Source organism: Trachypithecus francoisi, unplaced genomic scaffold (genome assembly GCF_009764315.1).
Source record: "Trachypithecus francoisi isolate TF-2019V2 unplaced genomic scaffold, Tfra_2.0 Lachesis_group6, whole genome shotgun sequence".
NCBI classification, from domain to species: Eukaryota; Metazoa; Chordata; class Mammalia; order Primates; family Cercopithecidae; genus Trachypithecus; species Trachypithecus francoisi.
Window position 1 is genome coordinate 91,979,542 of NW_022681471.1, and position 14,151 is coordinate 91,993,692.

Genomic DNA, 14,151 nt, shown 5'->3' on the forward strand with positions numbered 1-14,151 from the left:
GATTCTTCTCTCTTTTCTTCTTTATTAATCTTGCTAGCAGTCTGTCAATTTTGTTGATCTTTTCAAAAAACCAGCTCCTGGATTCATTGATTTTTTTGGAGGATTTTTTGTGTCTCTATCTCCTTCAGTTCTGCTCTGATCTTAGTTATTTCTTGCCTTCTGCTCGCTTTTGAATGTGTTTGCTCTTGTTTCTCTAGTTCTTTTAATTGTGATGTTAGGGTGTCAATTTTAGATCTTTCCAGCTTTCTCTTGTGGGCATTTAGTGCTATAAATTTCCCTCTACACACTCCTTTAAATGTGCCCCAGACTCTGGTATGTTGTATCTTTGTTCTCATTGGTTTCAAAGAACATCTTTATTTCTGCCTTCATTTCATTATGTAGCCAGTAGTCATTCAGGAGCAGGTTGCTCAGTTTCCATGTAGTTGAGAAGTTTTGATTGAGTTTCTTAGTCCTGAGTTCTAGTTTGATTGCACTGTGGTCTGAGGACAGTTTGTTATAATTTCTGTTCTTGTACATTTGCTGAGGAGTGCTTTACTTTCGACTATGTGGTCAATTTTGGAATAAGTGCGATGTGGTGCTGAGAAGAATGTATATTCTGTTGATTTGGGATGGAGAGTCCTGTAGATGTCTATTAGGTCTGCTTGGTGCAGAGTTGAGTTCAATTCCTGGATATCCTTGTTAACTTTCTGTCTCGTTGATCTGTCTAATGTTGACAGTGGGGTGTTACAGTCTCCCATTATTATTGTATGGGAGTCTAAGTCTCTTTGTAAGTCTCTAAGGACTTGCTTTATGAATCTGGGTGCTCCTGTATTGGGTGCATATATATTTAGGAGAGTTAGCTCTTCTGTTGAATTGATCCCTTTACCATGATGTAATGGCCTTCTTTGTCTCTTTTGATCTTTGATGGTTTAAAGTCTGTTTTATCAGAGACTAGGATTGCAATCCCTGCTTTTTTTTGTTCTCCATTTGCTTGGTAGATCTTCCTCCATCCCTTTATTTTGAGCCTATGTGTGTCTCTGCTTGTGAGATGGGTCTCCTGAATACGGCAGACTGATGGGTCTTGACTCTTTATCCAGTTTGCCAGTCTGTGTCTTTTAATTGGACCATTTAGTCCATTTACATTTAAGGTTAATATTGTTATGTGTGAACTTGATCCTGCCATTATGATATTAACTGGCTATTTTGCTCGTTAGTTGATGCAGTTTCTTCCTAGCCTCAATGGTCTTTACATTTTGGCATGTTTTTGGAATGGCTGGTACCGGTTGTTCCTTTCCATGTTTAGTGCTTCCTTCAGGGTCTCTTGTCAGGCAGGCCTGGTGGTGACAAAATCTCTAAGCATTTGCTTGTCTGTAAAGAATTTTATTTCTCCTTCACTTATGAAACTTAGTTTGGCTGGATATGAAATTCTGGGTTTAAAATTCTTTTCTTTAAGACTGTTGAGTCTTGTACCCCACTGTCTTCTGGCTTGTAGAGTTTCTGCTGAGAGATCTGCTGTTAGTCTGATGGGCTTCCCTTTGTGGGTAACCCGACCTTTCTCTCTGGCTGCCCTTAACAGTTTTTCTTTCATTTCATCTTTGGTGAATCTGACAATTATGTGTCTTGGAGTTGCTCTTCTCGAGGAGTATCTTTGTGGCGTTCTCTGTATTTCCTGAATTTGAATGTTGGCCTGCCTTATTAGGTTGGGGAAGTTCTCCTGGGTGATATCTTGAAGAGTGTTTTCCAACTTGGTTCCATTTTCCCCCTCACTTTCAGGCACCCCAATCAGATGTAGATTTGGTCTTTTCACATAATCCCATACTTCTTGAAGGCTTTATTCATTTCTTTTTCCTCTTTTTTCTTTAGACTTCTCTTCTTGCTTCATCTCATTCATTTGATCTTCAATCGCTGATTCTCTTTCTTCCAGTTGATCAAGTCAGTTACTGAAGTTTGTGCATTTGTCGCGTATTTCTCGTATCATGGTTTTTTATCTCTGTCAGTTTGTTTACGGCCTTCTCTGCATTGATTATTCTAGTTATCCATTCTTCCATTCTTTTTTCAAGATTTTTAGTTTCTTTGTGCTGGGTATATAATTCCTCCTTTAGCTCTGAGAAGTTTGATGGACTGAAGCCTTCTTCTCTCAACTCCTCAAAGTCATTCTCCGTCCAGCTTTAATCTGTTGCTGGCAATGAGCTGCGTTCCTTTGGAGGGGGAGATGCACTTTTATTTTTTGAATTTCCAGCTTTTCTGCCCTGCTTTTTCCCCATCTTTGTGGTTTTATCTGCCTTTGGTCTTTGATAATGGTGACGTACTGATGGGGTTTTGGTGTGGGTGTCCTTCCTGTTTGTCAGTATTCCTTCTAACAGTCAGGACCCTCAGCTGTAGGTCTGTTGGAGATTGCTTGAGGTCCACTCCAGATCCTGTTTGCCTGGGTATCAGCAGCAGAGGCTGCAGAAGATAGAATATTGCTGAACAGCGAGTGTACCTGTCTGATTCTTGCTTTGGAAGCTTTGTCTCAGGGGTATACCCTGCCGTGTGAGGTGTGGGTGTCGGTCTGCCCCTAGTGGGGGATGTCTCACAGTTAGGCTACTCAGGGGTCAGGGACCCACTTGAGCAGGCAGTCTGTCCATTCTCAGATCTCAACCTCCATGTTGGGAGATCCACTGCTCTCTTCAAAGCTGTCAGACTTCAAACTATACTACAAGGCTACAGTAACCAAAACAGCATGGTACTGGTACCACAACAGAGATATAGACCAATGGAACAGAACAGAGTCCTCAGAAATAATACCACACATCTACAGCCATCTGATCTTTGACAAACCTGACAAAAACAAGAAATGGGGAAAGGATTCCCTATTTAATAAATGGTGCTGGGAAAATTGGCTAGCCATAAGTAGAAAGCTGAAACTGGATCCTTTCCTTACCCCTTATATGAAGATTAATTCAAGATGGATTAGAGACTTAAATGTTAGACCTAATACCATAAAAACCCTAGAAGAAAATCTAGGTAGTACCATTCAGGACATAGGCATGGGCAAGGACTTCATGTCTAAAACACCAAAAGCAACGGCAGCAAAAGCAAAAATTGACACATGGGATCTAATTAACTAAAGAGCTTTTGCACAGCTAAAGAAACTACCATCAGAGTGAACAGGCAACCTACAGAATGGGAGAAAATTTTTGCAACCTACTCATCTGACAAAGGGCTAATATCCAGAATCTACAAAGAACTCAAACAAATATACAAGAAAAAAACAAACAACCCCATCAAAAAGTGGGGAAAGGATATGAACAGACATTTCTAAAAAGAAGACATCCATACAGCCAACAGACACATGAAAAAATGCTCATCATCACTGGCCATCAGAGAAATGCAAATCAAAACCACAATGAGATACCATCTCACACCAGTTAGAATGGCAATCATTAAGAAGTCAGGAAACAACAGGTGTTGGAGAGGATGTGGAGAAATAGGAACACTTTTACACTGTTGGTGGGATTGTAAACTAGTTCAACCATTATGGAAAACAGTATGGTGATTCCTCAAGGATCTAGAACTAGATGTACCATATGACCCAGCCATCCCACTACTGGGTATATACCCAAAGGATTATAAATTACTCTACTACAAAGACACATGCACACGTATGTTTATTGCGGCACTATTCACAATAGCAAAGACTTGGAATCAACCCAAATGTCCATCTGTGACAGACTGGATTAAGAAAATGTGGCACATATACACCATGGAATACTATGCAGCCATCAAAAAGGATGAGTTTGCGTCCTTTGTAGGGACATGGATGCAGCTGGAAACCATCATTCTTAGCAAACTATCACAAGAAGAGAAAACCAAACACCGCATGTTCTCACTCATAGGTGGGAACTGAACAATGAGATCACTTGGACTGGGGAAGGGGAACATCACACACTGGGGCCTATCATGGGGAGGGGGTAGGAGGGAGGGATTGCTTTGGGGAGTTATACATGATATAAACGTCATGCACATGTACCCTAGAACTTAAATATAAAAAAAAAAAAAAAAAAAAAAAAACAAAGCTGTCAGACAGGGTTGTTTCCATCTGCAGAGATTTCTGCTGCTTTTTTTTTTTTTTTTAGCTGTGCCCGGCCCCAGAGGTGGAGTCTACAGAGACAGGCAGGCCTCCTTGAGCTGCTGTGGGCTCCACCCAGTTTGAGCTTCCCAGTGGCTTTGTTTACCTACTTAAGCCTCAGCAATGGCGGGCGTCTCTCCCCCAGCCTCACAGCTGCCTTGCGGTTAGATCGCAGACTGCTGTGCTAGCAATGAGGGAGACTCCGCGGGTGTGGGTTCCTCCTGGCCAGGTGTGGGATATGATCTCCTGGTGTGCCGTTTGCTAAGACCCTTGGTAAAGTGCAGTATTGGGGTGGGAGTTACCCGATTTTCCAGGTGTTGTGTGTCTCAGTTCCCCTTGCTAGGAAAAGGGGTTCCCTTCCCCCTTGCGCTTCCCAGGTGAGGTGATGCCTCGTCCTGCTTCAACTCTCGCTGGTCGGGCTGCAGCAGCTGACCAGCACCGATTGTCTGGCACTCTCTAGTGAGATGAACATGGTACCTCAGTTGAAAATGCAGAAATCACCCTTCTTCTGTGTCGCTGGCACTGGGAGCTGGAGACTGGAGCTGTTCCTATTCGGCCATCTTGCTCCGCCCCTATTTTCTCATGTTTCTTAATGTACACTGCTTTTTTTTACTATTATAATTTTTTCTTTTTTTAAAATTTTACTTTAAGTTCTGGGGTACATGTGCAGAATGTGCAAGTTTGTTACATAAGTATATATGTGTCATGGTGGTTTGCTGCACCTATCGACTTGTCATCTAGGTTTTAAGCCCCACATGCATTAGGTATTTGTCCTAATGCTCTGCCTCCCACCCCCTGACAGACCTGGTACGTGATGTTCCCCTCCCTGTGTCCATGTGTTCTCATTGTTTAACTCCCACTTATAAGTAAGAACATGCAATGTTTCGTTTTCTGTTCCTGTGTTAATTTGCTGAGAATGATGGTTTCCAGCTTCATCTATGTCCCTGCAAAGGACATGAACTCACTCTTTTTTATGGCTGCATAGTATTCCATGGTGTATATATGCCACATTTTCTTTATTTAGTCTATCACTGATATGCATTTGGGTTGGTTCCAAGTCTGCTGCTGTAAATAGTGCTGCAATAAACATACATGTGCATGTGTCTTTATAGTAAAATGATTTATAATTCTTTGGGTATATACCCTGTAATGGGCTGGCGGGTCAAATGGTACTTCTGGTTCTAGATCCTTGAGGAATGGCCACACTGTCTTCCACAATGGTTGAACTAATTTACACTCCCACCAACAGTGTAAAAGAGTTCCTTTCTCCACAGCCTCGTCAGCATCTGTTGTTTCCTTACTTTTTAATGATTGCCATTCTAACTGGAGTGAGATGGTATCTCATGTGGTTTTGATTTGCATTTCTCTAATGACCAGTGATGATGAGCTGTTTTTCATATGCCTGTTGGCTGCATAAATGTCTTTTTTTGAGAAGTGGCTGTTCATATCCTTCACCCACTTTTTGATGGGTTTGTTTGTCTTTTTCTTGTAAATTTGTTTATGTTCCTTGTAGATTCTGGATTATAGCCCAATGGAACAGAATAGAGGCCTCAGAAATAACACCACAACCAGCTGATCTTCAACAAACCTGACAAAAACAAGCAATAGGGCTTTCCTTATTTAATAAATGGTGCTGGGAAAAAACTGGCTAGCCACACGCAGAAAACTGAAACTGGACCCCTTCCTTACACCTCATACAAAAATTAACTCAAAATGAATTGAAGACTTAAATGTAAAACCTAAAACCATAAAAACCCTAGAAGAAATCCTAGTCAATACCATTCAGGACATAGGCATGGGCAAACACTTCATGACTAAAACACCAAAAGCAATTGCAACAAAACCAAAATTGACAAATGGGATCTAATTAAACTAAAGAGCTTCTGCACAGCAAAAGAAACTATCATCAGAGTGAACAGGTAACCTACAGAATGGGAGAAAATCCTTGCAATCTATCCATCTGACAAAGATGAAATAATTTCTAAGAAAATTTAAATTATAAAAAATTGACTCAAGGTATCAATTAACCACTAAAAGTTTTCAAAAGTAATCAACTGTCTTATTCAAAAGATATCAGGCCCCATTAATTTTATAGGCAATTTTTTATCAACTTTCAAAGAATACATTCTCACCATGTTATATAAACTGTTCCAGAGAACATAAGAATTCATTTATGAGGCTAATAAAAACTTGATCACAAAAATGGAATAAAAACAGTGCAAAAAATTAACCTTTCTCATGTATAAACATAGATATTAAAGTTCTGAAAACTGACAGTGTAAATTTAAAAATATGCCAATGTATTAGTTTTCTATTGCTGTGTAACAAATAACCACACAATGTAGCAGTTTGAAACAACATTCATTTACTATCTCAGTTTCTGTAGTTCAGAAATTCAGACACAGCCTAACTAGATTCTCTGCTTAGGGTCTCATAGGCTGCAGTTAACTTGTTGGCCAGAGCTGGGTCCCATTTGAGTGTTGTAGTCTTCTTCCAAGCTCACAAGTTGTTGGCAGAACTCATTTTCTTGAAGCTGTGGAACTCACAGGGGCATGTTTCTTCAAGGCCAGCAGTAGAATCTCTCTAATCACTAGACCCTCTTTTAAAGAGCTTGCCTGAGTAGGTCAAGCCCACCCAGGAAATCTCTCTTTTAATTAACTCAGTCAACTGAATAGGGACTTTAATTGCACCTGAAAAATCCCTTTGCTTTGCCAAATTCTATTGGTTAGAAGCAAGTTATATGTTCTACTCACACTCAAGGGGAGATGATTACACAAAGGCATGGATACCAGGGAGTGGGAATCACAGGGACCATCTTAGAATTCTGTTTAGGACAACCAGGTAGAGTTTATCCCAGGAATAAGTAGAGTACATTCCAGTGATGCAAGGATGGTTAAACATAAAAAAGTCTATTAATCGTCGTCATTCTAGGTCTCAACCTCTCCCCATGGCTTTTGCCCGCTTGCTCTGAGACTCGTGAAGCCAAAACGGGCTAGACTTTCCTATTTTCTGCCCGCCTGTAGCCGTGTTGTTGTCACTCCATCACCATGTTCCAGGCGCACCTGGTCCAGGGATCTGTCCTGAAGAAGGTGTTGGAAGCACTCAAGGACCTCATCAACGACGCCTGCTGGGACATCAGCTCGAGCGGTGTGAACCTGCAGAGCGTGGACTCGTCCCACGTCTCCTTGGTGCAGTTCACCCTGCCGTCTGAGGGCTTTGACACTTACCGCTGCGACTGCAACCTGGCCATGGGCATGAACCTCAGTATTATATCCAAAATACTAAAATGCGCTGGCAATGAAGATATCATCACACTAAGGACTGAAGGTAGTGTGGATACCTTGATGCTATTATTTGAAGCTTCAAATCAGGAGAAGTTTTCAGGCTATGAAATTAAGTTGATGAATTTGGATGTTGAACAACTTGGAATTGCAGAACAAGAGTACCACTCTGTAGCAAAGATGCCTTCTGGTGAATTTGCATGTATATGTATATTATCTCAGTCATATTGGAGATGCTGTTGTAATTTCCTGTGTAAAAGATGGAATCAAATTTTCTGCAAGTGGAGACCTTGGAAATGGAAACAAATTGTCACAGGCAAGTACTGTCGATAAAGAGGAGGAAGCTGTTACCATGGAAATGAATGAACCAGTTCAGCTAACTTTTGCACTGAGGTGCCTGAACTTCCTTACAAAAGCCACTCCACTCTCTTCAATGGTGACACTCAGTATGTCTGCAGACATACACCTTGTTGTAGACTATAAAATTGCTGATATGGGACACTTAAAAGTACTACTTGGCTCCCAAGATCAAGGATGAAGAAGGACCTTAGACATTCTTAAAATTCAAGAAAATAAAACAAAGCTCTTTGAGAACTGCTTCTGAGATGCCAGCATATACTGAAGTCTTTTCTGCCACAAAATTTGTACCTCTAAGTATATATGTAGATATTGTTTTCTGTAAATAACCTTTTTCTATTCTCTGCAATTTGCTTAAAGAATAAAATCCAAAGTCAGTCAGATCTGGTCTAGTTAACCTAGAAGTATTTTTGTCTCTTAGAAATACTTGTGATTTTTACAATACAAAAGGGTGTTGACACTTAATGCAGTTTTAAGAATTGTTTTTGAATTTAAATAAATTTACTTGAATTTCAAAAAAGTCTATTAATGTAATAAATATGCTATATTAACAGATAAAAGTAGAAATATATAGAATGACATCAAAAACATACTCAGTAAAAGTCAGTGCAGAAAAAAATCCTTTAGCAAATTCAGAAAAATAGGTAACTTCTCTAACCTAATAAAAGTATCTATCACAATTATGGGAAACATCATTTGAAAAACTGGAAACATGCCATAACACTTAAGAACAAGACAGAGGTGGTTGCCGTCTTTTAAAAAAAAATAGACTTTAATTTTTTTGAGCAATTTTAGGTTCACAGCAAAATTGAGCAGAAGGTACTGAGATGTCCCATGTAACCCCTTCACCCACATGTGCACAGCCTCCCCTTCTAGCAACATCCCCCCACCCCCAGCCCGCCAGAGAGTTACATTTGTTACAACTGATGAACCTACACTGACACATCATTATCACTTAAAGTTTGTAGTTTACATTAGGATTCACACTTGGTGTTGTACATTCTATGGGTTTAGGCAAGTATATGATGACACATATTTACCATTATAGTATCATACAGAGCAGTTTTGCTGCCCTAAAAATTCTATGTGCCCTGGCTATTCATCCCTTTCTTTCCTCTAAACCCTGGAAACCACTGATTTTTTTTACTGTCTTCATAGTTTTGCCTTCACAGAACGTCAAAGAGTTGTAATTACACATTATAGATCTATTTCAGATTGGCTTCTTTCACTTAGTAATATGCATTTAAGCTTCATCCATGTCTTTCAATGGGTTGATAATTCATTGCTTCTTAAAACTGAATACTATTCCATTGTATGAATATAACACAGTTTATTCACTTACCTACAGAAGGATATCTTGGTTGCTTCCACGTTTTGGCAATTACGAATAAAGCTGCTGAAAACATTCATGTGCAGGTTTTTGTGTGGACATGTTTTCAACTCCTTTGGGTAAACACCAAGGAGCATGATTGCTGGATCATATGGTAAGAGAATGTTTTGTAAGAAACTGCCAAATATTTTCTAAAATGGATGTAACCCTTTGCAGTTCAATCAGCAGTGAATGAGAATTCCTGTTGCTCCAGATTCTCACCAGCATTTGGTGTTGCCAGTGTTTTGGATTGTCACTATTTTAATAGGCATGTAGTGCTATCTTAATGTTGTTTTAATTTGCATCTCTCTGAAGACATATTACATGGAGCATCTTTTCAAGTGTGTATTTGCGATCTATGTATCTTTGTTGGTAAGGTTTCTGTTAAAGTCTTGACCCATTTTTAAAAATCAGGTTGGCCGGGCGCGGTGGCTCAAGCCTGTAATCCCAGCACTTTGGGAGGCCGAGACGGGTGGATCACGAGGTCAGGAGATCGAGACCATCCTGGTCTACACGGTGAAACCCCGTCTCTACTAAAAAAAATACAAAAAAACTAGCCGGGTGGGATGGCGGGCGCCTGTAGTCCCAGCTACTCGGGAGGCTGAGGCAGGAGAATGGCATAAACCCGGGAGGCGGAGCTTGCAGTGAGCTGAGATCCGGCCACTGCACTCCAGCCTGGGCGACAGAGTGAGACTCCGTCTCAAAAAAAAAAAAAAAAAAAAAAAAAAAAATCAGGTTGTTCATTTCCTTATTGTTGGATTTTAAAAGTTCTTTGTATATTTTAGATAACAGTTCTTTATCAAGTATGTCTTTTGAAGATATTTTCTCCCAGACTGTGACTTGTCTTTTCACTCTCTTGACAGTATATTTTGCAGAGCATAAAATTTTCATTTTATTTAGGTCCAAGTTATCAATTCTTTCTTGCATGGAGTGTGCTTTCTGTGTCATATTTAAAAAGTCATCACCAAACCCAAGGTCATCTAACTTTTCTCCTAAGTTATATTCTAGGAATTTTATAGTTTTGTGTTTTACATTTAAATCTTTAATTGATTTTAATTTTTGTGAAGAATGTAAGGTTTGAGTCTAGATTGACTTCTTTTGCACGTGGATGTCCAGTTGTTTCGGCAGCATTTGTTGAAAAGACTATTGCTGCTCCATTGAATTGCCTTTGTTCTTTTGTCAACTATCAGTTGACTATATTGACGGGAGTATATTTCTGGGCTTTCTATTCTGTTTCATTGATCTATTTGTCTATCCTTCTACCAACACTATACTGTCTTGATTACTGTAGCTTTATGGTAAGTCTTAAAGTTGGGTAGTGTCAGTTCTCGAACTTTTTTCTTCTTCAACATTGTGTTGCTATTCTGTTTTTGGATTTTTTCTTCTTCTCCATATAAACTTTAGAATCAGTTTCTCAATATACACAAAAATAATTTGCTGGGATTTTGATTGGGATTTCATTGAATGTGTAGATCACGTTGAGAAGAACTGATATCACAGTTGCCACAAAAAGAGTAAAATACCTAGGAATACAACTAACTAAGGAGGTGGAAGATTTCTACAAAGAGAACTACAAAACACTGCTCAAAGAAATCAGAAATGACACAAACACATGGAAAAACATTCCATGCTCATGGATAGGAAGAAACAATGTTGTCAAAAAGGCCATACTGCCCAAAGCAATTTATAGATTCAATGATATTTCTATTAAGCTGCTATTGAGATTCTTCACTGAACTAGAAAAAACTATTTTAAAATTAATATAGAACCAAAGAAGAGCCCGAATAGCCAAGGCAATCTTAAACCAGCATATCTTTTACATATTTTGTTAGATTTGTACCTAAGTATTTCATTTTGTGAGAGTGTTAATGTAAATAGCAGTGTATTTTTTTACTTCAAATTTCACTTGTTCCTTCCTGGGTTATAGGAAAGCATACTTTTGTATAGTAATCTTATATCCTGCAACCTTGCTGTAATCACTTTTTAGTTCAAGGAGATTTTAAAAATAAATTCTTTAGAGTTTCTCCATAGACAATTGTGTTATCTACAGACAAAGACACTTTTATTTTTTCTTTCCCTATCAGTATGTTTTATTTCCTTTTCTTGTCTTATTGCATTAGGTAGGACTTACAGTACAATGTAAAAAGGGAATGGTGAGGGGACATTTTTGACTTGCTCTTTTTTAAAATTTACTTTTTATTTTTATTTTTGTGGGTACATTGTACATGTATATATTTATAAAGCACATAAGATATTTTGGTACAGGCATGCAATGTGTAATAATCACATCGTGGAAAACTAGGTATCCATCCCCTCAAGTTTTTATCTTTTGTGTTACGAACAACCCAATTCTTGTCTTGTTCTTGAGCTTATTGGGAAAGCTTTGAGTTTCTCACCATTATGTATATTAGCTGTTAGTTTTTGTAGATTTTCTTTATCAAGTTGAGGAAGATTCTCTCCATTCCTAGTTTATTGACAGCTTCTAATCATGAATGGATGTTGGATTTTGTCAAATGCTTTTCTGCATCTATTTATGTGATCATGTGATTCTTATTCTTTAGCTTGTTGATTTAATGCATTACATTAATTGAGTTTTGAATGTTGAACCAAACTCTCATAATTGGGATAAGTCCCACTTAGTCATGGTGTAAAGTTCTTTTTGTACATTGTTAGACTTGACTTATTAACATTTTGTTAAGGACTTTTGCAGCTATGTTCATGAGATATGTTGGTCTGTGGTTGTCTTTTCTTTTGGTATTAAGGTAATGCTGGCCTCACAGAATGAATTAGGAAGAATTCTTTTTACTTCTGTCTGCTGAAAGAGATTATATAGAACTGATATTATTTCTCTTTCAATGTTTGGTAGAATTTACTTGTGAACTCATCTGGGCCTCATGATTTCCATTTTGAAAGGTAATTACGTATTTATTCAATTTATTTGATAGACAATAAACATATTCATATTGCATATTTCTTCTTGTGTAAGTTTTGGCAGACTGTTCCTTTCAAAGAATTGTTCTACTTCATCTCAGTTATCCAATTTGTGGCCATAGAACTGTTCCAAGTATGCCTTTATTATCCTTTTAATGTGCATTGGAGCTACAGTGATATCCCCTCTTTCATTTCTAATGTTAGTAATTTGTATCTTCTCTTTTTTTCTTGGTTAACCTGGCTAGAGGCTTATCAATTTTATTGATATTTTTAAAGAAAAAGCTTTTAGTTTCATTGATTTTTAAAATTGATTTTCTATTTTCAATTTCATTGATTTGTTCTCTAATTTTTATTATTTCTTTTCTTCTACTTACTTTGAAGTGAATTTGCTTTTCTTTTCTTTAGTTTCCTAAGGCAAAAATTATTGATTTTAGATTATTGATTTTAAATTTTTCTTTTTTTTTAAATTATAAAGTTCTAGGGTACATGTGCACAACATGCAGGTTTGTTACATATGTATATATGTGCCATGTTGGTGTGCTGCACCCATTAGCTCGTCATTTACATTAGGTATATCTCCTAATGCTATCCCTCCTCCCTCCCCCAACCCCACAACAGGCGCTGGTGTGTGGTGTTCCCTGCTCTGTGTCCAAGTGTTCTCATTGTTCAATTCCCACCTATGAGTGAGAACATGCGGTGCTTGGTTTTCTGTCCTTGCGATAGTTTGCTGAGAATGATGGTTTCCAGCTGCATACATGTCCCTACAAAGGACATGAACTCATCCTTTTTTATGGCTGCACAGTATTCCATGGTGTATATGTGCCACATTTTCTTAATCCAGTCTATCATTGATGGACATTTGGGTTTGTTCCAAGTCTTTGCTATTGTGAATAGTGCCACAATAAACATGCGTGTGCATGTGTCTTTATAGCAGCATGATTTATAATCTTTTGGGTATATACCCAGTAATGGGATGGCTGGATCAAATGGTATTTCTAGTTCTAGATCCTTGAGGAATCACCACACTGTCTTCCCCAATGGTTGAACTAGTTTACAGTCCCACCAACAGTGTAAAAGTGTTCCTATTTCTCCACCTCTCCAGCACCTATTGTTTCCTGACTTTTTAATGATTGTTATTCTTTTCTTCTATATGCACTCAATGCTATAAATTTCCCTCTGTGCACTGCTTTCTCTACATCCCACAACTTTTGGATAAGTTGTGTTTTCATTTTTATGTATTTCAAAATATTTAAAAATTTCTCTTGATAATTATTCTTTGATCCATGTGTTATTTAGAAGTGTGTTGTTTAATTTCTAAGCATTTTGGGATATTCTAGCTATCTTTCTGTTATTAATTTCTGTCTGAGAGCAGATATTATATGATGTCTATTTTTAAAATCTGTGTTTTATGGCCCAGAATATGGTCTATTTTGGTGAATGTTCTATGTGAATTTGAAAATAATATATATTCTGCTCTGGTTGGATGAAGTATTCTATAAGTATCAGTTAGATTCAGTTGGCTGATGTTGTTGTTAAGTTCAGTTATGACCTTACTGATTTTCTGTCTGCTTAATCAGTCCATTTCTGATAGGAGTGTATTGAAATCTCCAAATATAATAGTAGATTTGTGTATTTCTCCTTGTAGTTCTATTAATTTTTGCCTTATGTATTCTGGTGCTCTGTTGTTAGGTGCATACACATTACAGATTGTTGTTAGTCTTAGAGAACTGATCCCTTTATCATTATGTAATACCTCTCTTTATCCCTGATAACTTTCCTTACATGAAATATACTGTATATGAAATTAATGTAACTAATCTTACTTTCTTTTCATTAGTGTTAGCATGGTGTATCTTTCTCCATTCATTTACTTTTACCCTATATATGTCTTTAGATTTAAAGTGGGTTTCTTGTAGACAATATATAGTTAATTTGGGATTTTTGATGTTCTCTGATAATCTCTTTTCATTGATGCATTTAGGTGGTTTATGCTCAAAGTGTTTACTGATATAGTTACATTAACATCTGTCACATTTGTTATTGATTCTATTTGCTGCCCTTGTTCTTTGTTCCTTATTTTTGACTTCTATTATTTTTCAGCCTTTTGTGGTTTTGAGCACTTT

At 37.9% G+C, this 14,151-nt stretch overlaps 1 pseudogene; it reads left to right on the forward strand.

Annotated features, from left to right (window-relative positions):
• The first annotated feature begins 7,137 nt into the window (after positions 1–7,137).
• LOC117077619 lies at positions 7,138–8,001 on the forward strand (annotated as a pseudogene).
• Positions 8,002–14,151: the final 6,150 nt, after the last annotated feature.